The following is a 23832-nucleotide window of genomic DNA, read 5'->3' as shown; positions in this document are numbered from 1 at the left end:
ATCTGCTCCCTTCTCCAAAAACTAAAACCTACCACCCCCCTCAGCCAACCAACTCCCAGCAGAATACCTGCAAAAAGGGGCTAAAGCATTAGCCTATTCCATCTCCATTCTTATTAACCATACTATAAATGAAGGTACAATCCCACCTCATAAAGATGGGAACTCCTATGACTTTTCTAACGACCGTCCTATAGCCCTACTATCTCCCCTAGCAAAATTAATGGAGAAATGTATCCGTAAGCAACTACTTAACCATCTACTCCAAAATATCTTACTTGCCAACTGTCAACATGGATTCAGACCATTCCACAGTGCCACCACTGCCCTCCTATACTTCACAGACTGCATTAACAAAAAACAGAACAACAGTACTCTTTGCTCTACAGTCTTTATTGATTTATCCAAAGCTTTTGATATGGTCAATCACCAGTTCCTCATAAATATTCTTAAATCCTTTTCACTTGATCCCCTAGCAATAAATTGGTTCAAATCTTACTTAGACAATAGACAGCAAGCTGTGCTATGGGACAATAAGCTATCTAATCTCCTCCCATTTCTCTTGGCGTTCCTCAGGGCTCTATATTAGGCCCACTCCTATTTTCAATCTTTATCAATGACCTTCACTCTGCAATTCCTCAAACCACCTGCATTCAATACACCGACGACTCTACAATTATCTGTTCAGACACTTCTCCAACTGAACTACAGTCCCTTACCCAAAATGCATTCAGTACTGTAGAACAATGGTTTTTAAACCACTGCCTCCTCCTAAACACCAAAAAAACTAAACTTTTACTGTTTACACCAACCCCAAAGTCCACCCTAATAAATTTCTCTCTCACGTCTAATAATGGCACTTTCATATCTCCTGAACCTACCACCAAACTTTTAGGTATAACAATAGATAGCAACCTTAACTTTGATATTAATATAAACAGCATAGTTAAAACAGTCAACAAAAAATTAGGATCCCTCTGTAGAATTAAACCCTTTCTTACTCCAGTGGCCAGAATTGCTATAGCCAGAACTTACTCAATCTCCACTCTACTTTATGCTTCTCCTATCTATACTAACCTTTCTAAGAACAACCTAAATAAACTGGCAGTCTCCTACAATAATATTGCAAGATTTGCAACTGCCTCTCTTTTTAGAACATATCATTGTCTTAATCTAAAGCAACTAGGTTGGCTTGAACTTCCAAACCAAATTCTTTTTCACCAGCTTACTATAGTCCATAAAACCCTGTACCAACCCACCAACACTCCAATGCTCACTAGCATTATTACCCCCAACAACAATCTCAGGAGCTTACGCTCCTCAAACAAAACACTTAATACTTGCAAAACCAAAAACTTGGCAGGAGACTCCCTCTTCTCTAATGTTGTTGGAAAGCACTGGAATCTTTTACCCACTGAATTCATTTCTCTGGCCTCATTAATTCTTTTTAAACAGAAGATAAAACTTATCCTCCATACCCACTGATTATGGCCCTGTACTAACCCTGACTAACTTTCTCTCCCTCACTCTAAATGCAGTCTCTATGGAAAGAATTATTATGGAACTCATAAATGACATTGGGGACCTACAGACACTTGATCCCACCCACTCGGCTTTGTAAAAGGCAGATCATGCCTTTTGAACCTGGTTGACTTTTTCGAAACAGTCACTAGAGCCATTGATGAGGGCAAGGCAGTCCATACAGCCTACCTGGACTTGGCTAAAGCCTTCGACACAATACCCCACTCGGGGATCATAGAAAAGCTAAACAGCTTAAAAGTAAATCCATACGTCACAAGATGGGTTGCAAACTGGCTAAAGAACAGAACCCATAAAGTCAAGATTGCGGGAGCCATGTCAGACTCAAAGCCAGTCACAAGTGGTGTCCCGCAGGGCTCTGTCCTGGGACCCCTCTTGTTCGGCATTTACTTCTCAGATGTGAAAGCAAACATGGGAGGGTTGTGGCTGACAAAGTTCGCAGATGACTGCAAACTAGGCGCCATAGTCAATACACCAGCTGACACATACATCCTACAGAAAGGTCTCACCGAAACGGACAACTGGTGCCGGAATCACGGCCTTAAACTGAATGCCAAGAAATGTATAGTTATCCCCTTTGAGAAAAACAAAATACCCACAAATTATCACATAGACAGTAACCCACTGAGTACCAAACAAGTAATCGGAGACCTGGGGACCCAAGTTGATAGTGACCTCTCATTTGACACCCACGTTGCCAAAGTGGATAGAAAGACTTTCTACCTTGCCCACCTTATCATGAAGGGGTTCACATCCAGATCAAAGGAGGTCATCTGCCCCTGTACTCCTCCCTTATCAGGCCCATGATTGAGTACAATGCCCCATTTGGTATGTACCTCACCCGGCACTTACAACAGCTGGAGAGACCCCAGAAGTACCTCACCAAGAGGATCAAGGGTTTCCAACATATGTCATATGCTGCCAGGCTAAAGAAACTCCAGCTCTATTCAGTAGCATACCGCCTGCTCAGAGGTGATCTGTGCCTGACATACAAGGCCATGTCCAACCAGGAACTGATGGACATGCTCCACCTCAAAAAATCAAAATCCATAAGAACCATGACAGCCAAAGATTTAAACCTCAGTACAAACATGAATAGAACATGCTGGAGGGACAGATTCATAACTCAGAGGCTTCCCATACTCTGGAACAAAATACCAGTCCATGTTAGGCAGAGCCCCTCACTGACTCTCTTCAAGAGGAATCTTGACGAGTGGATGGGAGATCGTAGGTTTACCCCGGGGGTCACCCCTGTATCACTACTTAACAGAGGCACAGTAAACTAATTTTAATAAGTAAGGGGGTCTTCAATGTGTCACTACTAGACAAAGGCACAGTATTCTAAAATGTATTCTGTACACCTTAGTACCACTACATGGGGTGGCGAAAGCCACATCTCTAGGGCTAGGCTTGCAAATGCCTCAGGGCAGATAGCCTAGTACTAAACTATGAAACTATGTACAGACTTACCCTTAAGAAACCAAATACTATGACATGACAACTAAAATATATGTAAATAGTATTTTTTTTTTATTTTTATTTTACATTTGTTGACCGGGCTAGTCTAACTGGATATATGTCCATTTTCAGTAGAGGCCCGGGGAGAAAAGCTCCAAACATGAATAGTGACAATGTTAAACATATATAAAAAGACATTTAAAATCACAAAGTGAAAGCATTGGTAAAAAAATATATATAATACTCAGGTTATAAACTCTAAAAATTATACTTAAAAAAATATATATATTATTAGAGTAAAAAAGATTATACTAAATACAATAGTGGGTAAGAGTAAAACACAATTAAGAGAGAAAGGCCTTTATGTTTTATAGAATTACTAAGACGAAAATAGTAGCACCTAGATTAGGTGGCAGAGGATAGAGGAGCAGGGAAAGGAGTAAGAGAAGGAAGGGGGAAAAGATAGAGGAGTAGGGAAAGGAGTAAGAGAAGGCGGGGGAAAGGATAGAGGAGTAGGGAAAGGAGTAAGAAGGACGGGGAAAGGATAGAGGAGCAGGGAAAGGAGTAAGAGAAGGAAGGGGGGAAGGATAGAGGAGTAGGGAAAGGAGTAAGAGAAGGACGGGGGAAGGATAGAGGAGTAGGGAAAGGAGTAAGAGAAGGACGGGGGAAGGATAAAGGAGTAGGGAAAGGAGTAAGAGAAGGACGGGGAAAGGATAGAGGAGCAGGGAAAGGAGCAAGAGAAGGATGGGGGAAAGGATAGAGGAGCAGGGAAAGGAGTAAGAGAAGGATGGGGGAAAGGATAGAGGAGCAGGGAAAGGAGTAAGAGAAGGAAGGGGGAAAGGATAGAGGAGTAGGGAAAGGAGTAAGAGAAGGACGGGGGAAAGGATAGAGGAGTAGGGAAAGGAGTAAGAGAAGGACGGGGAAAGGATAGAGGAGCAGGGAAAGGAGTACGAGAAGGAAGGGGGAAAGGATAGAGGAGTAGGGAAAGGAGTAAGATAAGGAAGGGGGGGAAGGATAGAGGAGCAGGGAAAGGAGTAAGAGAAGGACGGGGGAAAGATATCAGTCTGGGTTAGCACATGGACAAAGCCAATGAGTTTTGAGATGTTTTTTAAATAGAGAAGTAGAAGCTAAGATTGATAGTTCAGAAGGAAGTTGATTTCAGTTTTTACCTGCTGTGTTATAGAAAAGTGAGTCACCAGCTTTGTTGTTGGATTTAATTGTGGAAACTAGGAGTTTATTAGCAGAGCGTAGTGTAGCAAGATTTTTATATGGTGTAATCAGATTAGAAAGGATAGGGGTATTGTTAGGGTGGTATAGGATCTTTTGGGTGATAAGTAATTGTTGACGGAGTATATGGTTTTCCAGTTCTAGCCATCCAAGTTGTTTGAGGTTGAGGCAGTGGTGAGTTTTGAAGGGGAAGCATGTAATGAATCTAGCTATGCTATTATAACAGGTGACAAGTTTGCAGAGGTTATCTTTTGATAGGTTGGTATATATAGCAGAGGCATAGAAAAGGGTAGAAATGAGGTGGGTTTGTGCAATAGTTTTCCTGGCAGAAGGGGTAAGGAAGGGTTTAATTCTATAGAGGGTACAGCGTTTTTTGTTAATGGACTTTATGGTGGTGTTGATGTGGTCATCGAAGTTGAGACGATTATCAATTGTAACGCCTAGTAGGCTGGTTGTAGAGTCTGGGGTTATGTTGGTAGCATTGTTAGGGGTTACAGAGAAGGATGGAGTAGGTGGTTTATGAGTAGGGGTAAAAAGTAGTAGTTTTGTTTTTTTGGGGGATTTAAGAGGAGACAGTGTTGCATAAACCAGTTTTCAACATTATATGAAGAGCAGTTTGGGTGAGGGACTGGAGAAAGTCTATGTTCTTGGCTGAACAAATTTAGGTGGAATCATCTGCATATTGAATACAGGTGGCTTGAGGAATATTTTTCTGTAGATCGTTAATAAATAAGGAAAAAAGAAGGGGACCTAAGATAGAGCTTTGGGGTACCCCAATATTTTCAGGAAGTAGTGAAGACAGATTGTTATCCCAAAGGACTGCTTGCTGTCTATTATCCAGATAAGACCTAAACCATTGTAATGCTTGTGGTTCAAGAGACTGAATCTTTAGTTTGTCTAAGAGTAAGTTATGGTTAACCATATCAAAGGCTTTTGACAGGTCAATAAATAGTGCAGAGGAAAAGGAATTATTGTTGCGATTTTTATTTATACAGTCGGTGAAGGATAGTAGGGCAGTTGTAGTGCTATGGAATGGTCTGAAGCCATGTTGGCAATTGGCTAGCTGGTTATTTTGTAGTAGGTAGTTAAGTAGTTGTTTGTGAATACATTTTTCCATAATCTTGGCTATTGGGGAGAGTAAGGCAATAGGTCAAAAATTAGACAGCTCAATAGAAGACCCTCCTTTATGTAGAAGGATGATGTGGGATACTTTCCATATGGATGGAATTTTGCCTTCTAAGATGGTTATGTTAATAAGGATAGAGATGGGATAGTCTATAGCTTTTGCGGCAATTTGTAGGTATTCAGATGGGAGACAGTCAGCAGAAGGGGCTACAAGGTTTCAGCTTTTGAAGTAGCTTACAGATGAGAGAAGTAAGTACAGGTTGTATTTGAAAGGTAGGTGATGTAGTCTTGAAGGAATTTAGTGGAGAAGCAGTAAAGGGAGGTAAAGAATTGGCTAGGGTTTGAATGGCTTCTGTAAAGTAAGTGTTAAAGGCATCAGAGATCTGGTTGGAGTTATTATGGTTAAAACCTACTGGGGCAGGGGTGGCAGAGTGACCTGGACGAAGAAGTTTGTTAATCCCTGACAAAAATTTTTGTGGAGTTTGTTGACTGGTTTGTTGGAGGTGAAGGTAGGTCTTTTTTGTCTTTGAGAGTATCTTTCTTGCTGGCATTTCTTAACTTCTTAAAGTGGAGCTGATCTGATGGACATTTGGACCTAAGGAAGGTAAAAGTAGTAAGAAAACAATCAGTAAGGTAGAAGGTAAGAACAGGGGAGGGTAGGTAAAAAGGCAGAGGTTGTGAGTGTAAGGAAGGGGGAAAGAAAATGAGCGGGAACCAGGGGGACAGAGGGCTAAAAGGACTAGGAGTGGAAGAGAGGAGGACAAGTTACAGGGTTAAAATAGACTATGGAAGAGGATAGTAAGGAGAAAAGAGTTCCAAGAGTAGGAAGTTTAAATTGAGTGGTAAGAATAGAAATTGAGTGAAATCAGTGGTGGTTAAAGACTGCCATCTAGTGGTCAAAGTATGGAAGTACACAGTGAGGAGATCACAGAAGCTGGTTATAAGTAAAGAAAAGTATTGGAGAAGGGAGAGCTTTAAGGGAGGTCACAGAATAGAGGGTGGGGCTAGGCAGGGGGTATGGCTGCTGGCAGATATGGCACTTTAACTAGTATAGGTATAGTGGACTAGTATATACAAATATTGTATAAAAAAAAAAAAATTAAGTGTGACATACAATGTTAATTTAATTGGTGTTCAGTCCAAAGGGTATTTTGATTACCCAGGTGAGGAAATACACAGGCAGGTTTAGGTAGGTGAATATTGCTGGTCTTTGTAGTCCAATAGTGCACAGCCAGGAGTGGACAGAGTAAGTTTAGAGAGTATGCACAGAATGTTAATTTAATTGGTGTTCAGTCCAAGGGGTATTTTGATTACCCAGGTGAGGAAATACACAGGCAGGTTTAGGTAGGTGAATATTGCTGGCCTTTGTAGTCCAACAGGGCACAGCCGGGAGTGGACAGAGTATGTTTAGGGAGTATGCACAGATTGAAAAACAGATTTAGATGCCAGTGATAGCTCAGCAGCCACGCACGGAGAGGGAGATTAAAGATCTCCTCTGTAGTAACATCTTTGTGTATATTTACCATGTACTACTTGAGTTATGCTTGCTGTGTGTACTGTACTTTATATCACCAATAGATGCTAAGTTTGACTGTTGCAACCTTTTATATTGTTTTATTATATCTGTCTTGGAGCTTATCACTCCTTTTTTGTATGTTGGAGCTTTTCTCCCCGGGCCTCTACTAAAAATGGACATATATCCAGTTAGACTAGCCCGGTCAACAAATGTAAAATTAAAATAAATAACAGCTACTTACAGCATAGAAATCCACCTAGATAAATAGTTATACATTGTTTAACCTTCTCATTTAAGGTTCTTCATCCTTAAAGCTGATTTAATAGGGGTAGAATTATTAAGCCCCATATACCTATAGGTTCATAGGTTCATACTAGGCTATCTGCCCTGGGGCAATTATAAGCCTAGCCCGATTCTGTATGGCTTACGCCACCCCTTGATTTGAGTATACTGTTCCCTTTTTAAGGTTTAGTTTACTGTGCCTCTGTCTAATAGTGACACGGGAGTAATCCCTGGGACAAACCTACGATCCCCCATCCACCTATCGAGATTCTTCTTGAAGAGATTCAGTGAGGTGCTCTGCCTCACATGAACTGGAATTCTATTCCAGAGGGAAGGGAGCCTCTGGGTTATGAACCTGTCCCTCCAGCAAGTTCTATTTATTTCTGTGCTGAGGTTCAAGTCCCTCGAGCGTGTGGCTCTAAGGGATTTAGATTTACTGAGGTGGAGCATGTCCATTAATTCTGGATTTGACATAGCTTTGTATGTCAGGCATAGATCGCCTCGAAGTAGGCGGTATGCAACTGAGTAGAGCTGGAGTTTTAACCGAGCAGCATATGGCATCTGTTTGAGACCCTTGATCCTCTTGGTGAGATACTTTTGGGGTCTCTAATTGCTGCAGGTGTCGGGTAAGGTACATCCCAAAAGGGGCATTGTATTCTATGATGGGCCTGATGAGGGATGAATAAAGGGCACGATTACCTCTCTTGATCTAGATGTGAAACCCTTCGTGATGAGGTGGGCTATGTAGAAGGTCTTTCTAACCACTTTGGCAATGTGGTTTTCAAAGGAGAGATTGCTATCAACTTGGGTCCCCAGGTCCCTAATAACTTTCTCTGTACTTAATGGGTTTCCACCTATGTGGTAATTTGTGGGCACATTGTTTTTGCCAAAGGGTATGACTATACATTTTTTGGCATTTAGCTTTAAACCATGGCGCTGGCACCAGTTATCTGTCTCTGTGAGACCTTTTTGAAGGATGTTTGTGTCAGCTGGAGAGTCGATTATGGCACCCAGTTTGCAGTCGTCTGCAAACTTGGTGAGCCATAGTCCTCCCACATTTGCCTGTACCTCGGAAAAGTATATACTGAACAAGAGTGGTCCCAGGACAGAACCCTGTGGGATGCCACTTGTGACCGGTTTCGAGTCTGACATGGCTCCAGCAACTCTCACTCTGTGGGTTCTGTCTTTGAGCCAGTTTGTGACCCATCTTGTGACATAGGGGTTTATATTTAAGCTGGATAGCTTATCTATGATGCCCGAGTGCGGTATTGTGTCAAATGCCTTTGCAAGGTCCAGATAGGCTGTGTGGACTACCTTCCCTTCATCTATGGCTTTGGTGACTGTTTCGAAGAAGTCAACCAGGTTCAGAAGGCAGGATCTGCCCTTGACAAAGCCGAACTGGGTAGGATCTAGTGTCTGTAGGTCCCCAATGTCTTTGTTTATGAGCTCCATGATGATCCTCTCCATAGCCTTGCAGACTAAGCTAGTCAGGCTTATGGGTCGATAGTTTCCAGGGTCCGTAGAGGCTCCACCTTTGTGGAGTGGGACCACTGTTGCTGTACGCCATTCTGTGGGCACATGTCCTCTAGTGAGGCTGAGATTGTATAGCTGTTTTATTTGAGGGATTAGTTCCTCTTGGAGTTCATGTAGGACGCAACCTGGGACGCCATCTGATCCCATGGAAGCAGTGTTTTTTGCTTTGGAGTGGGCAGCCTTCACCTGAGCATCAAAGATGTTTGGGAGGCAGCCCTCTGCCGGGATAGATACTTGCTCTTTTGGGGGGAAGGGGGTGGAGAAGTTTGCACTGAACCTGTCTGCCAGGATATTGGCGATGTCTGTGGGTTCAGTGTATTTTTTGTCATTTAGAATCAACTCAGAACAAGTCGGGGAGTTGCATCCCAGGTTCCTAACATAACTGAAAAAAGCCTTATGATTGTCTTTGGTGTCCTGTGCAATTTTTCTCTCGAAGCTGGCCTTGGAGGATTTTATGAGGGATCGTAATTTTTTGCTAGTACTGATCAGAGATGCCTTCCCTGTTAGGGATTTTGCTCTATCATGTAGTAGCTTCCTCCTTCTGTTGTACAGTTTATTTATGGCAGGGGTCCACCAGACTGGACGCCTGCCTTTGGATGATTGGGTCTTGGTTTTGTTTGGGATAGCATGATCCATGCATTCCTGGAGATGTCCGTAGAATGCGTTTATATAGGATTCTGCAGTTTGGGCCGTAGTTTCCAGTGGCCCGGGGGCCTTGAAGGATTCCACTTCGGTTTTGAGAAGTGAGAAGTTCACTTTTGAGAAGTTTTTCACTGTGGTTTTCTGGGCTGGGGGTGGGGTCGGGATGTGGACATCCAGTGAAATTAATTTATGATCTGATCTTACCAATGAGGGATATACTTCTGGTGTGGAGCATAGAGTCCCCATGTTGGTAATGATCAGGTCTAGTATGTTGTCCCCTCTTGTGGGAGTGGTGACTAGTTCCATAGCATTTGAGTTTATAATTTCCAGAAACCTTTGGGCTAAGGTGCTGGGGCTTGAGTAGTGCTCCCAGTCAATGTTTGGGTAGTTGAAGTCACCCAATATAATGGTGTTCGGAGAGATCTTCATGTTCTCCAATGTTTTCAGGAAAGCCGAGTGGGATTCCTGACTTTGAGAGTGTGGTCTGTAGGATGCTATAAACTGAAAAGCAGTCTTGCCCACTGTTAGTTGCACATGGATGGTCTCCGATACTTCGTGCACTGCCACTATCCTGGAGGTGTGGATATCCTTTATAAATATGGAAACTCCCCCTCCTTTTGTGGTTCGGTCCAGGTTTTGGGGCCGAAAAGCATGATATGAGGTATAGCCTGGTAGTGCTGGGGCGCTCTCGGGAGCCTTGAACCAGGTTTCTGTCACTGCACAGATATCGATGTTCTCCATACAGAGGAGAGCTTCGAGTGCGTGCATCTTGAGGTTAAGACTTCTGGCGTTAAGCAGCATTACCCTTAGTTTCTTGTTTCTTGTGCTGTCTATGGGGGTGGGTTTGACTTTTGAGCCTTGCCTTAAAAAGGCACTATGGGGGTGGCAGGAGCCTTTGCCAATATCCAAAAGCCCAGTGGTGACAGGTGCAAGCCGTCCCTAGCGAAGCAATGTGGCTTGTCGAGCATGTGCCCCAAGTCTCAGGATTCACTCTAGTTCAATGTTTTCAGTATTATGACTAATGGGTCCTAGTCTGCCATTGTCATGTATAACAGATAAAACTTGAAATAAAAAGTATGTTCCCTTCCTAACTCTAGAGTTGCAAGTAAACTAAATAATTCACCTCTCCTTGTGCAATAATCATGGTCTCAAATCCTGTTTCTTAGTCTCATCAACGTAAAAATTAAAACATTTGACAGTGTGCAACATAGACCAAATTAGCCGTGTTACAGTTAGCTAACAGACGTAACCCCCAAAGTTTCTCAGTGACAGGATGCTTAAAAAATCTTGATTCGTCCACAAATGAACAATATGGACAAGATCTGCATTTCAATGTCCCTCCCAAAGGTGTAGATGCTGTCCGTGCAAGCTTAGGATAACAGCATTTGTCTCAGATTTTTCCTATTCTTATAGACAAACTTTGGGGAAGGACCTACTACCTTACTTGTCTCTTGATCCACTAACAACACTGACCAATTCTTATTTGTTTGTTTCACCAAATCAATATCTTGTGTAAAAAGAAATAAAGGAAGATGAGATGGCCTCTGGGATGAGCAATTATTTAAGAAGATTGAATATTCAGAATAATAGGGTCTTCCCCTTCCAGGACGTTCTCTACGAACTTTCATAAATGCTTGTTCAACCTCAACTGTTGAGTAACCCTTGTGTATAAAAGCATCTTTAAGGTAGTCCAACTCGCATGAAAAACTCACTTCATCGCCTGACAGGCGAGACACTCTCATGCCCTGTCCTACGAAAACATTAGAAAAAACATGATGTGGGTGCATACTCTCTCTCTATGTAAGAAGGCAGGTGTATAACCATCCTTTCTGTGTACCTTGGTTCTTATAATATTGTTCTCCACAGAAACCATTACATCCAGAAAATTAACACTATCTGTAGACATATTAAGAGTAAATCGCAAGACGGGACTACTACTGTTCAATTTGTGGTAAAATGAAGTCAAATGATGTTCATTGCCCTTCTAACAAATAAAAATGTCAGACAAATTGTGGATAAAAAGCTACCTGCCCGTCTGTCACATTCATAACATTCTGCTGTTCCCACTCTAATATCACTAAATTTGCATATGAATTGGCACAGCTGGTGCCCATAGCAACACCAGCTGTTTGCCAATAGTAATTATCTGCAAATACAAACTCATTGTGTTCTAGAAGTAGTTCTAAAAGCATGCAAATAAAATCACTGTGCTGTGGGCTATAATTATTATGTCTAAGCAGAACATTCTTCACCATTTGAATACCTTCATCATTGGGAATACATGTGAAGAGTGAGACTGCATCCATTGTAGCAAGTAACTCAAAAGGAAACTCAGATAACTTACTGACAAAGCTATATAAATCCTACAAAAACTATTGTGTATCTTTTAAAACAAAAGGATACAAATTCAAAACATTCCTCAATTGGGAGTCAAGATATATAGACAGAGGTTCAGTCATCCACCCCCCTCTGGCAAACAATGGGTCTCAATGGGGGGAGTGTTGGATGTTTATGTACCTTCGGGAGAACATGTAGTTGTGGTATCAGTGGTTCTTTAACATTGAAATACTCAAGTAGCTGTTTATCTAACAGTCCCATATGAAAACATTCAAGCAAAGCACTGTTTGTTGTTTCATGTTATACACTTCATTCAACTGAATGATAGTATAAACTGGCTGATCTGCTAACATTTCATTAATTTTCTTCAAATAATCAGTATTTAAAATAACAATAGGACCCCCTTTATCTGAGGGGCATATTACAATATCTGGATTTAAACGTAAACTCTGCAATGCTTTATACTCTTTGTTTGTTAAATTAAAATCATTGTGGGGTCGCCACACATCAAGTAAACTGTAGACATCATTTTCACAAGCTTTAATAAAAACCTTGATGTTACTAGGCAGTAATGGAATAAACTGACTAGGTTTTTTTAAAATTAGTAGGCATATTATCATTACTGGCCATGTATAACAATTTAAGGGCTAAATTGCGAGCAAACAGCTGTAACTCAATTAATAACTCACATCTGTATGTGAAGTAGGTATAAAACCAAGTCCTCTTTGCAACAATGACTGCTCATGTAAAGTCAAATCATACCTGGAAATATTCCGGTCTAAGTTTCTGAATTTAGATTCCACATTTTCTTCAATGACTTGTTTTGGTATGAGGCTGGTGGTTCCTTCCGTTTCTGTTCTGAACGATGATACTTCTGCTCGAATGACATCTTCCTGTTCTGATGGAACGGCAGTGGAAGAGACGAAAAAAACTGATCTTGAGGGGGGAGAAATAATTTTCTGCCTCACTGTCAGAGTAGAAGTGGAAGCCTTGTCAGGGCATTCCACATTAGTAATTATAACTTCACTCAATGGTGTAGAATACGCTGATGTACATGACCCTGGAGAAACAATCTGAACAGAATTAGACTGAACAGTAGCTTCTTGTTTAACAGTGGTTGTGTCCAAGGTTTGAATCATACCACTCGCCGGCTCTGTTGATTGACTGGTAGTAATGTTAATAGAAGCAACTCGACTCCTTGGCCAAGTAAACACATTATGGTTTTTAAAGTCTATGTTAACTTACAGATGATTGCCATACCATGGCAAACAGGACTGTTTTTCCTATAGGTTAACGCATCAGATCTAGATCTGTTATTTGTCTTGTTTGTGGCCAAAGGCACACATTGCTTTGAATAGACCCTTGTCTTAACCAGTTTTCAAGATAAGATCATTCTGAATACAAATCAGTAGTGTTGCTACAAATTCTTTTCAGTCTGAAGAATGGTGAAAAAAGAATATTGTTTTTAACATGTTCTGGATGACAACTAGATGCCAACAATAAAGAATTATTAGTGAATGGTTCCCTAAATAAAGTGGTAGTAATGGCACCAACAGGCTGTTTTGTCACCATAATGTCCAAAAATTCATCATAGTCAATTATAACTGTGGGTAAAATTTAGATAATCATTGTCATTAATGTAGGAGATAAACTGTTCAAAAAGCTCAATAGAATCTTTCCACGGCAACCAGCAGTAGTCCATATAACGTCTCCACACATCAGTGTAGGATAGGAACATATTTAGATTATTGCTGTACACATTTTTTCATCTCAATATAGCCCATAAATATGTCAGCATATGTTGGAGCAAAAGCTACCCCCATAGAAGTGCCATTCATTTTCTGATAATTCCCATCAAAACAAAATACACTGGAAATAAATATCATTTCTAATAATATCAACAAAAAAATCATTAAACTCAGCAGTAAACCAAGATACTGCTTACAAATATCTCACAGCTTCAAGACATTCTGATGAGAAATACATGTACAGAGAGAGAGAGAGATTCAGCATCCAAATTGCATAGCAAAGTATGTTTTTCACAAAGATCCTTTACTAGAATAAAAAAATGTGTGATATCCTGAATACTCGATGTAGTATGTTGTAATAAAGGTTCATAGGTAGGTACTAGGTTATCTGCCCAAGGGCATTTATAAGCCTAGCCAGTGTGTGTCAGCTTTTGCCACACCATTGATTAATTAACTGAGCCTCTGTCAAGAAGAGCCAGTGAAGTCATCCCAGGGGTGTATTTTCTGTTACCCATCCACTCGTCAAGGTTTCTCTTGAAGAGTGTTAGTGAGGAGCTCTGCCTAATGTAGCTAGGAATTTTGTTTCAAAGCATGGGGAGTCTCTGTGACAGGAATCTATCCCTCCAGCATGTTCTATTTATTGTTGTGGTGAGGTTTAGCTCACTAGAGTGAGTGGCTCGCAGTGACTTGGGTTTCTTTAGGTGGAGCATGTCCATCAATTCTGAGTTGGACATGGCTTTGTAATTCAGGCAGAGATCACCTCTGAGTAAGCAATATGCCACTGAGTACAGCTGGAGTTTTTCCAGTCAGGCTGCATAGGACATATGTCTGAGGCCAGTAATCCTCTTGGTGAGGTACTTTTGTGGTCTTTCCAGCTGTTGGAAGTGTCTTGTGAGGTACAGCCCAAATGGGGGCATTGTACTCTGTAATGGGTCTGATGAGTGAAGAGTAGAGGGGCACTATAAGCTCTTTATTTCTAGATGTGAACCCTTTAGTAATTAGATAGCTACATAGAAAGATTTCCTAACTACTTTGGCAATATGATTGTCAAAGGAGAGATTGCTATCTGCTTGGGTCCCCAGATCTCTTATTACCTCTTCTATATTAAGGGGGCTGCCACCTATGTGGTAATTCATGAGTGTTTTTTTTTCCCAAACGGGATGACACTGCATTTTTTGGCATTTAGCTTGAGACCATGGCTTTGACACCAGGTGTCCATCTCAGGCCCTTTTGGAGAATGTCTGTGTCAGCTGGAGAGTCAATTATGGCTCCCAGTTTGCAGTCATCGGCGAACTTGGTTAGCCATAGTCCTTCTGTGTTTGCCTGTACTTCTGAGAAGTATATTCCGAACAGTAGGGGTCCCAGGACCGAGTCTTGTGGGACACCACTTGTGACTGGTTTAGAGTTGGACCTGGAGCCTGCTATTCTTACCGTGTGAGTTCTGTCAGTAAGCCAGTTGGCAACCCATCTCATGATGTAGGGGTTTATGTTCAGTTTGGTGAGTGAGTTTTTCTATAATTCCCGAGTGGAGAATGGTGTCAAAAGCCTTGGCAAGGTCAAGGTAGGCTGTGTGAACTACCTTCCCCTCATCTATGGCCTTGGTGACTGTCTCGAAGAAGTCACCCAGGTTTACTAGGCATGATCTGCCCTTAAAGCCGAACTGGGTCAGGTCAAGTGTTTGGAGGTTCCCAGTGTCTTTGTTAATGAGTTCCATGATGATGCAGACTAGTCTAGTCAAGCCTGTGGGGTGATAGTTACCAGGGTCAGTTGTGGCCCCTCATTTGTGGAGCAGAATAACCGTTGCTGTGCGCCATTTTATGGGCACATAGCCTGCGGAGAAGCCGAGGTTGAACAGTGTGTTTAGGTGGGGGTTACTTCATTCTGTAGTTCATGCAAGACGCAGCTTGGGACACCATCTGCCCCCATTGATGCTGTGCTTTTGGCTTTTGATAGGGCTGTTTTCACCTGTGTGTCTGTGATTTCCGGGACACTACACTTTTCCAGTATTGTTGTGGGCCCTTTTAGGGGTGAGAGGGGGGTGATGTTTGCACTGAATTTATCTGCCAGAATGTTGGCAATATCAGTGGGTTCACTATATTTTGCACTAGCTCAGAGCATATCTGCGAGTTGCCACTTATATTCTTGACATAGCTAAAGAAGACTTTGTGGTTATCTTTCGAATTCTTGGCTATTTTTCTTTCGAAGTTAGCCTTGGATGATTTTATGAGGGACCTTAGTTTCTTACTGATACTGATCAGGGATGTCTTTCCTTCTTGGGATTTGCTTTTTTTCTGAACTAGTTTCCTCCTCTTATTGTATAGCCTGTTTATGGCAGGGGTCCACCAGACTGGTTTCCTTCTCTTAGGAGAGTGAGTCTTGGTTTTGCTAGGGATAGCATGATCCAGGCATCCTTGTAGGTGCTCATAGAGTGCATTTGTAAAGGTTCATGCATCTTGTACACTGTTATCCTTTAGCGTGGGGGCTGTGAAACTTACCACCTCTGTCTTTAGTAAGGTGAAGTTTGCTATAGAAAAGTTTTTCACTGTGGTTTCCTTGGTTGGAGGTGGTGGTGTGGTGTGGACATCCAGAGTGATTAGTTTATGTTCTGATCTAACCAGTAACAGGCTGACCTCTGGTGTGGAACACCTGTCGCCCATGTTGGCGATGACCAGGTCCAGTATGTTTTCACTTCTGGTAGGGGAGTTTACCAGCTGATCCAGGGCATTTGAGTTGATAAATTCCAGAAAGCGCTGGACCTGGGAGTTTGTACTTGAGTAGTTTTCCCAGTTAACGGTAGGATAATTGAAATCGCCCAATATCAGTGTGTTCGATAGGACCTTCATGTTTTCCAGCATCTCCAGAAAGGCGGAGTGGTGTTCCTGGGTCATGGAGGGTGATCTGTAGCAGGCCACAATTTGCATTGCAGATTTGCCTGATGTTAGTTGCACATGGATGATGTTGAAGGTAACATGCTGCACCACTAACCTGGAGGTGTAGGTATCCTTGATGAATATGGATACACCCCCTCCTTTTGTATTTCGGTCCATGTTCTGTGGTCGAAATGTGTGGTATGAGTTGTAGCCCGGTAGTGCTGTGGTGCTCTGTGGAGCCTTGAATCAGGTTTCAGTTACTGCACAGATGTCGACGTTCTCCATGCTGAGGAGTGCTTCGAGCCTGTGCATTTTGAGATTTTAAACTCCTGGCGTTGAGTAGCATAACCCTCATTTTATTATTTGTGTTGTTTACGGAGGTGGGTTTGACTTTTGAGCCTTGCCTAAAAAAGCCACTATGGGGAGCAGCAAGAGCCTTGGCCAGTATTCAAAAGCCTAGGGGTGACAGGTGCAAAGCCGTCTTTTGTGAAGCAGCGAGGCCTGTCAAGCATGTCGTCCCAGGCTGACAGACACTGGATCCCCTTTGAATGACATCAGAAGCTTAGCCAATTGTTGAAATTGATCATTTTTTCTTTATATTGCGGTATCATTCTTGGTGAGGGCAGGATGCTCCTCAGGGTCAGGGTCATTACCCGCCTGGGCTACATGATCAGAGAGCTCTTTCATGTCTCTTTTCATGTAGTCCAGGGAGGTACGTCTCAGGTCATTCACACCAACATGAACAATGACAGAGTCATATTTGTACTTGTTCTGGAGTGACCTGAGTGCTTGTGTTATGTGGCAGATTCTGGCTCCTGACAGGCAGCTAACATTAACCTTCTCCTTGTCCAGCCTAGTGAGTGGGATGTCAGTGTGCTTGACTATAGTCAACTATTACTAGTGTCTTAGGTATGTTATTTCGTCTTAAGTGCTGTGATTGTGCGGCACACTGATTTTGTGTTTTATGTGTTGTTTGGTTTGTGATGGGAGGTGCAGGTTTTTTGGGTGTCTGCATTGGAGGTCTGATGCTTTTGCAGGTTTTTATTTAGAGCCCCCGAGTATGATTTTGTGTATTTGTGTATTTTTTTGCCATTGCTGGTTTTGTATGTCTATGTGAGGCTGGAGGTGTGGTGCAAGTGTTAACCTTCTCCTCATAACTGTCTGTTCCACTCTTGGTGGAGAGAGCTTAGCCTCCAATTTAACTATATAATTGCATCTCTCGCATATGTTAATGTTTTGTGGTAGGGGAGGGGGTTGTCTGTGTACATGAGGCAGTTGTAACATTGCCTCAGGATACCCAGGTTCACCAGCTGGACTGGAGAGTATACCTGAAATTGCCCTTTGGTCATGCCTGAATAGTAGGGTGAGCTGCTTAGTCACTTGGTTGGTGAGGGGGAATAATGAGCCTTGCCCTGCTGGGCAATCAAGTGTCGGGGTATATTAGTGCTTGCTATTAGGTCTGAGCAAGTGCTGGACTGTAGGATGCTTTTTAAGTGCTTAAGTTGAGAGTTAGACTACTTTCAAAGGAAACACTGAAGAGGAGATTTGGTGGAGCCGGGATAAATTTAGCCCTAGCTAACCAGCGCTGCCCAGACGTGCAAATGCAGTTTTTACAGCAGGGAAATGAAAGAGATGGAAATTAGCCCAAAATGGCCTATAAACTACTAACTTCTAGGCTGGAACCACTCCTCCAGGGACAGATGGCTGCTCAAAGCTCTCGCTCTCACAGGTGAACAGAGAAACCTCCCTCTATCCAAGTAAGGTATGGGCAACTCAGAAAATTGTAACACAGCCCTGAATTCAGCACTAGCTTGAAAACTGGACTATACTAGCTTAGAAAGGTGGGAAACAAGGAAAACATTTTTTTAAAAGATAAGGCAAAACAAGTAAAAAATACACTTAAAACAGCTTTAAATGACTACAAACAGTAACAAATACACTTAAAACAGCTTTAGATGACTACGGGCCATCAGAAAAGGATTTTAAACAAATTACCCAATTAACCAGTAAAAAAATCTCAAAACTGAGCCCTGTTCCTGTAGTCTTCAATCAGACAAGTTCTAACTGCACACTCCTGCCACTGAGGTGAAGGGGAACCTTCTCCAAAAAAGGCCTGGATTAGTACTCAAGTTAAACAAAGCTAGATTCAGCAGGCCTGGATCTAGTCGATGCTACAGCAAACAAGGCACACCAATTTCCGTAAGAAACTGTTTAGATATGCAGGCACTATAAGCCTTTAACCAGAAAATCCTAGCTCAGAGGGCAGAGTCCAGCCTCTCCTCCCACAAGAGTGCAGACCACAAACCTTCTTAATGTAAAATAACTGGTGTGAATCCCAATTCCTTAAACCAGAACAAATACACTTTCAGAATAACAGACACTGAGCCCTCAATCAGCAATTCCCAACTTAGAAGGATGTAAGCTACCTGTCCTGCCACAACAGTGCAGACCACAAACCTTCTTAATGTAAAACAACTGGTCTGAATCCCAAGTGCTTAAACCAAAAGGCTTAGAATGATAAGTTACACCAAGCAGTAATTAACATAATTGAGTACTTGTAAGATGACGCAAAAGCAAAATAAAGTAGGAAGAAACACAAATACAGTAAAAGCAGGTAAAAAAGTGCAATTTTTTTTTTTTTTTTTTTTTTTTTTGTGAGCAAATGAGATGGGGCCCAGAAGGAGTATCCAAATGCACATTTACAAAGAGGGGTGGGCAGTTTCAAAGCCACCAAGATTAACACCAAAACAAAAGCAGGGAGGATGGGTGGGGAACTAACTGAAAAAAACAGAGCCTCAACTTCCAGCTAGATAGTATTCAGTGCAAAGCAAATAAATCAATTTAAATGCTGTATTATTTGAAAAAACTGCAGATAAAGATTTACTTAAATTCACTTATATGTCCAGTTGATTTGATTTCATGTAGGTCTTAGCTGGCCAAAGCTCAGAGTTTAAGCAGAAGATGATCCAAAATGTACCATTTATATAAGGCAGAAATCTAATAACAATGAAGTGAACTACCCCCACGTATCACTGGCTATTCAAGAATTCTAGCAAGCACTAACTGAAAAAACAGAGCCACAACTTCCAGCTAGACAGTATTCAATGCAACGCAAATAAATCAATCTTAGGAATGAAACTAAAAAACTTACACTACTTGACAAAAAACAATATTACAGTAATCTACAATCCTCTAAACAAAATAACCCTCAAAAGTTCTGGGCTGGACTAAACAATCTAATACACCCTGGCAAAACGACTACCCCTGTACCTGAGGCCCTCATCAATAAACCCTTAGAAGTAGTTGCAGACAGTTTTAATCGCTTCTTCACCGAGACTATCCACACCCTAGCTAGCAACTTGCCCCCTAGCCCCTACAGCCCAAACAGCTCCACCTCTAAAAATCTTCCACTATTTAGCTTCCAACCAGTTGCTACATCATTTATCCACACCTTACTCAGAAAACTAAAACCTACCACACTCGCAGCTGACCAACTTCCAGCTGAATACATACAAAAATCTGCTGACGCAATTGCCTATCCAATCTCAGTACTTATAAATCGCACATTAATAGAAGCTAATATTCCTAATATCTGGAAAATATCTTATGTCATCCCTCTCCATAAAGGGGGAGTCTCTACTGAACTATCCAACTATAGGCCAATAGCCATACTCTCTCCCCTAGCCAAAATAATGGAAACATTTATTCAAAAACAGTTCACGCACCACTTAATAAACAACCATCTCCTGGCAGGCACTCAACATGGCTTCAGACCTCACCACAGCACCACTACAGCCCTATTAGCCTTCTCTAACACCATTAACTTTCATCGTAATAACAACCATATCTCTTCAGCCCTATTCCTGGACCTGTCCAAAGCTTTTGATATGGTGGATCACCAACTATTAATCCACTCCCTAAAATCACTCTGTCTAGATCTAAAATCACTTCAGTGGTTTGATTCCTACCTAAGTGGTAGACAACAAGCCATACTCTGGCACTCTAAACTTTCCACCCTATTACCAAACAACCTGGGTGTTCCACAAGGGTCCATACTAGGTCCTCTGTTATTCTCCATCTTCATCAATGATCTTCACACTGCCATTCCTAAAGTTAACTGCATCCAATACGCAGATGACTCGACACTAATTTGCTCAGCTACATCCCCTACAGAGTTACAGCTAAGTACCCAAACAACCTTTAACATGATAGAAAACTGGCTATCCAACCACCGCCTGATTCTAAACCCCAAAAAGACTAAAATGCTTATATTCCTACCAACACAAAAGTCCCTCCCCATAAACTTCACAATCAAATCCAAAGATGGCACAATTATCTCTCCTAACCCATCTACTAAACTTCTAGGTGTCACTATTGGCAACCACTTAAAGTTTGACCTACACGTTAACCAATTGATCAAAACCATCAATAAAAAACTAGGTCCACTGTACAGATTAAAGAACTTTCTAACTCCCATAGCCAAGGTAGCCATTGCCCGTTCTCATCTTCTCTCTACTGTCCTGTACGCATCCCCTCTTCTTCTAAATAACAATAAATCCAATCTAAATAAACTTACTAACTGTTACAATCACATTGCCAGATTTGCCATTGGGCTCCCTTTTAGAACACATCACTGCATCAATCTAACTCAGCTCGAACTTCCTAGTCTAGTGCTATACAACCAACTGATCATAGCCCACAAAATCATATACACCCCTGAAAACACCCCTTCACTCAAACACCTAGTCACCCTGTATAACAATCCATGACCACTACGTTCTTCCAACAAAGTCCTCATCCAGACTTACAAAATAAATAACCTAGCCGGTGACTCTCTCCTGTCCAACTCGCTTACAAAATAAATAACCTAGCCGGTGACTCTCTCCTGTCCAACTCCCTAGGTAGAACCTGGAACCTTTTACCCCCTGAGATTACCTCAATTTCTTCCCTAAATCACTTCAAAGCCAAGCTCAAACTACACCTGGGGTCAAAAAGGTCCTGCTACTGTACCAAGCCTGGCTAATCCTCAATCTACACAATGTATTAGCCATAATTCTCTCCTTCTAACTAATACATTTCACTCTCACTTACTAACGATGTTAGCTTGTGGTTCCTATGACAATATTAGTAATGTCATCTTCTGACTCCATGTTCTAAAATGTTTTTCGTCACTTCTTCAAGCAACCCAATACTTTTGTACATTGTTTTTGTCTTTTGTTTATGTTTATGTTGCTGTTTTTGTTGGAGCTTTTCTCCCCGGGCCTCCGCTGAAAATGGACACATATCCAGTCAGACTATCCTGGTTAACAAATGTAAAATAAAAAAAATAAATAAAATAAAATAAATAAATTGAAATGCCGTATTATTTGAAAAAACTGCAGATAAAGATTTACTTAAATTCACTTATACGTCCAGTTGATTTGATTTCATGTAGGTCTTAGTTGGCCAAAGCTCAGAGTTTAAGCAGAAAATAATCCAAATTGTGCCACTTATATAAGGCAGAAACCTAATAACAATGAAGTGAACTACCCCCAATTATCACTGGCTACTCAAGAATTCTAACAAGCATTAACTGAAAAAACAGAGCCACAACTTCCAGCTAAACAGTATTCAATGCAATACAAATAAATCAATATAAATGCTGTATTATTTGAAAAAAAGTGCAGATAAAGATTTACTTATTCACGTATATGTCCAGTTGATTTGATTTCCTTTACTCGAATAAAAAATTGTTTGATATCCTGAATACTCAATATAATATGCTGTAATAAAGGCTTAAATGCAATGTCCAAGATACGGACAAGAGGTCAGTAAGGTATCCAGCCCCTGGAACAATAAGTCTACCTGAGAGTGGTCTCTCTTGTTTATGTATCCTAGTTATTAAACAGGAAGTGTTAGTGTTGTGCACATTAAGTCTGTGGCCGTTCCATCAAATCAATACTAATTATGCTTCATTCTCTGGATGCATGTAAGTAATCATCTGTGTGTTTATTTAAATAATCAGCAGGTCTGCATAAACTTTGATAAGAAAATACCTTAATTAATTGATTAAAAGCTCCCTGAATGTAAGAAGTTATATCCAAAGTAACTACTACTGCATCTTTATCTGCTTGTGTGACAAACTGTGACATCTGTGCCCTAGCCCAGCAATCAAGGAGCCTCAATCCTCACCACTAACACCAGAGAGGGCTCCTCATATATGAAGGAAAGGATAACAAATACACACAGTAAAGTGCAATTTCCCTTAAGTGCATACAGAGATCACAGTCAGTCTGGGGCTGGGACGCTCCCTTGCTCTCCAGGTCCCCAATAAGACTCCCCACTGGCACAACTATAGGGTCCAGATCTCCGCCTAGTGGGCAAGCTAAAACCTCTAGCACGTTCTCTGTCCAACAAGTGCTTCATGTCTCTGCCCAAGTAGCTGACACACACACACACACACACACACACACACCCACACACACTTTGAAAAGAATTTATACAACCACACAGACACTCCTGGGGAAGGCTGGCACAGGTTTTCCAGCTGGGCCCTCTTTTCCCAGACTATACGGTAGTACCCTGCCACCACCCACTAATACTCAGCTACTCAAAGGCCCTTAAAAGGGTGTCCAATTATTACTGTACAATATTATTATCCAATTGGTAGTATAACTAAACAGTCAAGACTTATTAGAGTGACTTGGTACAATACTCACTATAAATATGCAATGTACTCTAGAGCTTAACTTATCTCTACATAAAGCAGCCACAGTTGAAAGGATTTAAAAAATTTTATAATAAATAAAAACACAAGACAATACTTGTAGTGCTTGTCAAGAGTTCAGAGATCACAAAGAAATACTTAAAATAATTTAGTAGTATAGTTCTGACATCACAGAAAAACACTTGGTCTAGTATTTCTAGTCTCTAGCTATTTCTAAGAGAGAACACAAGTCTAAGATAACTTACATAAGAAAACAGGCAGAGTGCTGACGAGTTGGATGGTCAAGACAAAAATGCTTAATAATCTCTGGTTCTCTCTGTTTAAATTGAAATTGCAGTTCTGATTCACATTTCATCATTCTTTACACTTTCCTGGGATTCCCAGGCTATACATTACATCATTCTTCACACTTCCCTGGATTCCCAGGCTAACAGAAACTGCATTTATATTCTTAACATCTCATTTTATCTTGCAGCTGGTCAGGATCAGAGCAATAAAAATACATTTGCATGTTTAAATCTAGCAGTTTAACTCTTGGTTAAAGCAATAGCAAGAATTCCTTCATCTAGACTCTTCAGCACCATCGTCTACATCAAAGAGTCACAACATGCTTTACTTTGGTCACTAGAGGTAACTTGTTTCATTTTTTTCAATTCCACATCTAACAGCAGTTTTTTTTTCCATTTAAGACAACAAGCCTGTGCCTTACAGTGATATTTACAAATGATAGAATTATCTATAAAATTCAAATTCTCTCTGGCTAGGATGGCAGCCTTCACAGAAACACATGATTGTAATCACATTGTAGTAACATCATTATGTTCATAAACTTAATGGTTGTGAGAAAAACAT

The sequence above is a fragment of the Protopterus annectens genome, chromosome 11.part0 (genome assembly GCF_019279795.1).
Source record: "Protopterus annectens isolate FY-2018-M chromosome 11.part0, PAN1.0, whole genome shotgun sequence".
NCBI classification, from domain to species: domain Eukaryota; kingdom Metazoa; phylum Chordata; order Ceratodontiformes; family Protopteridae; genus Protopterus; species Protopterus annectens.
Note: the sequence above shows the minus strand (reverse complement) of the source record.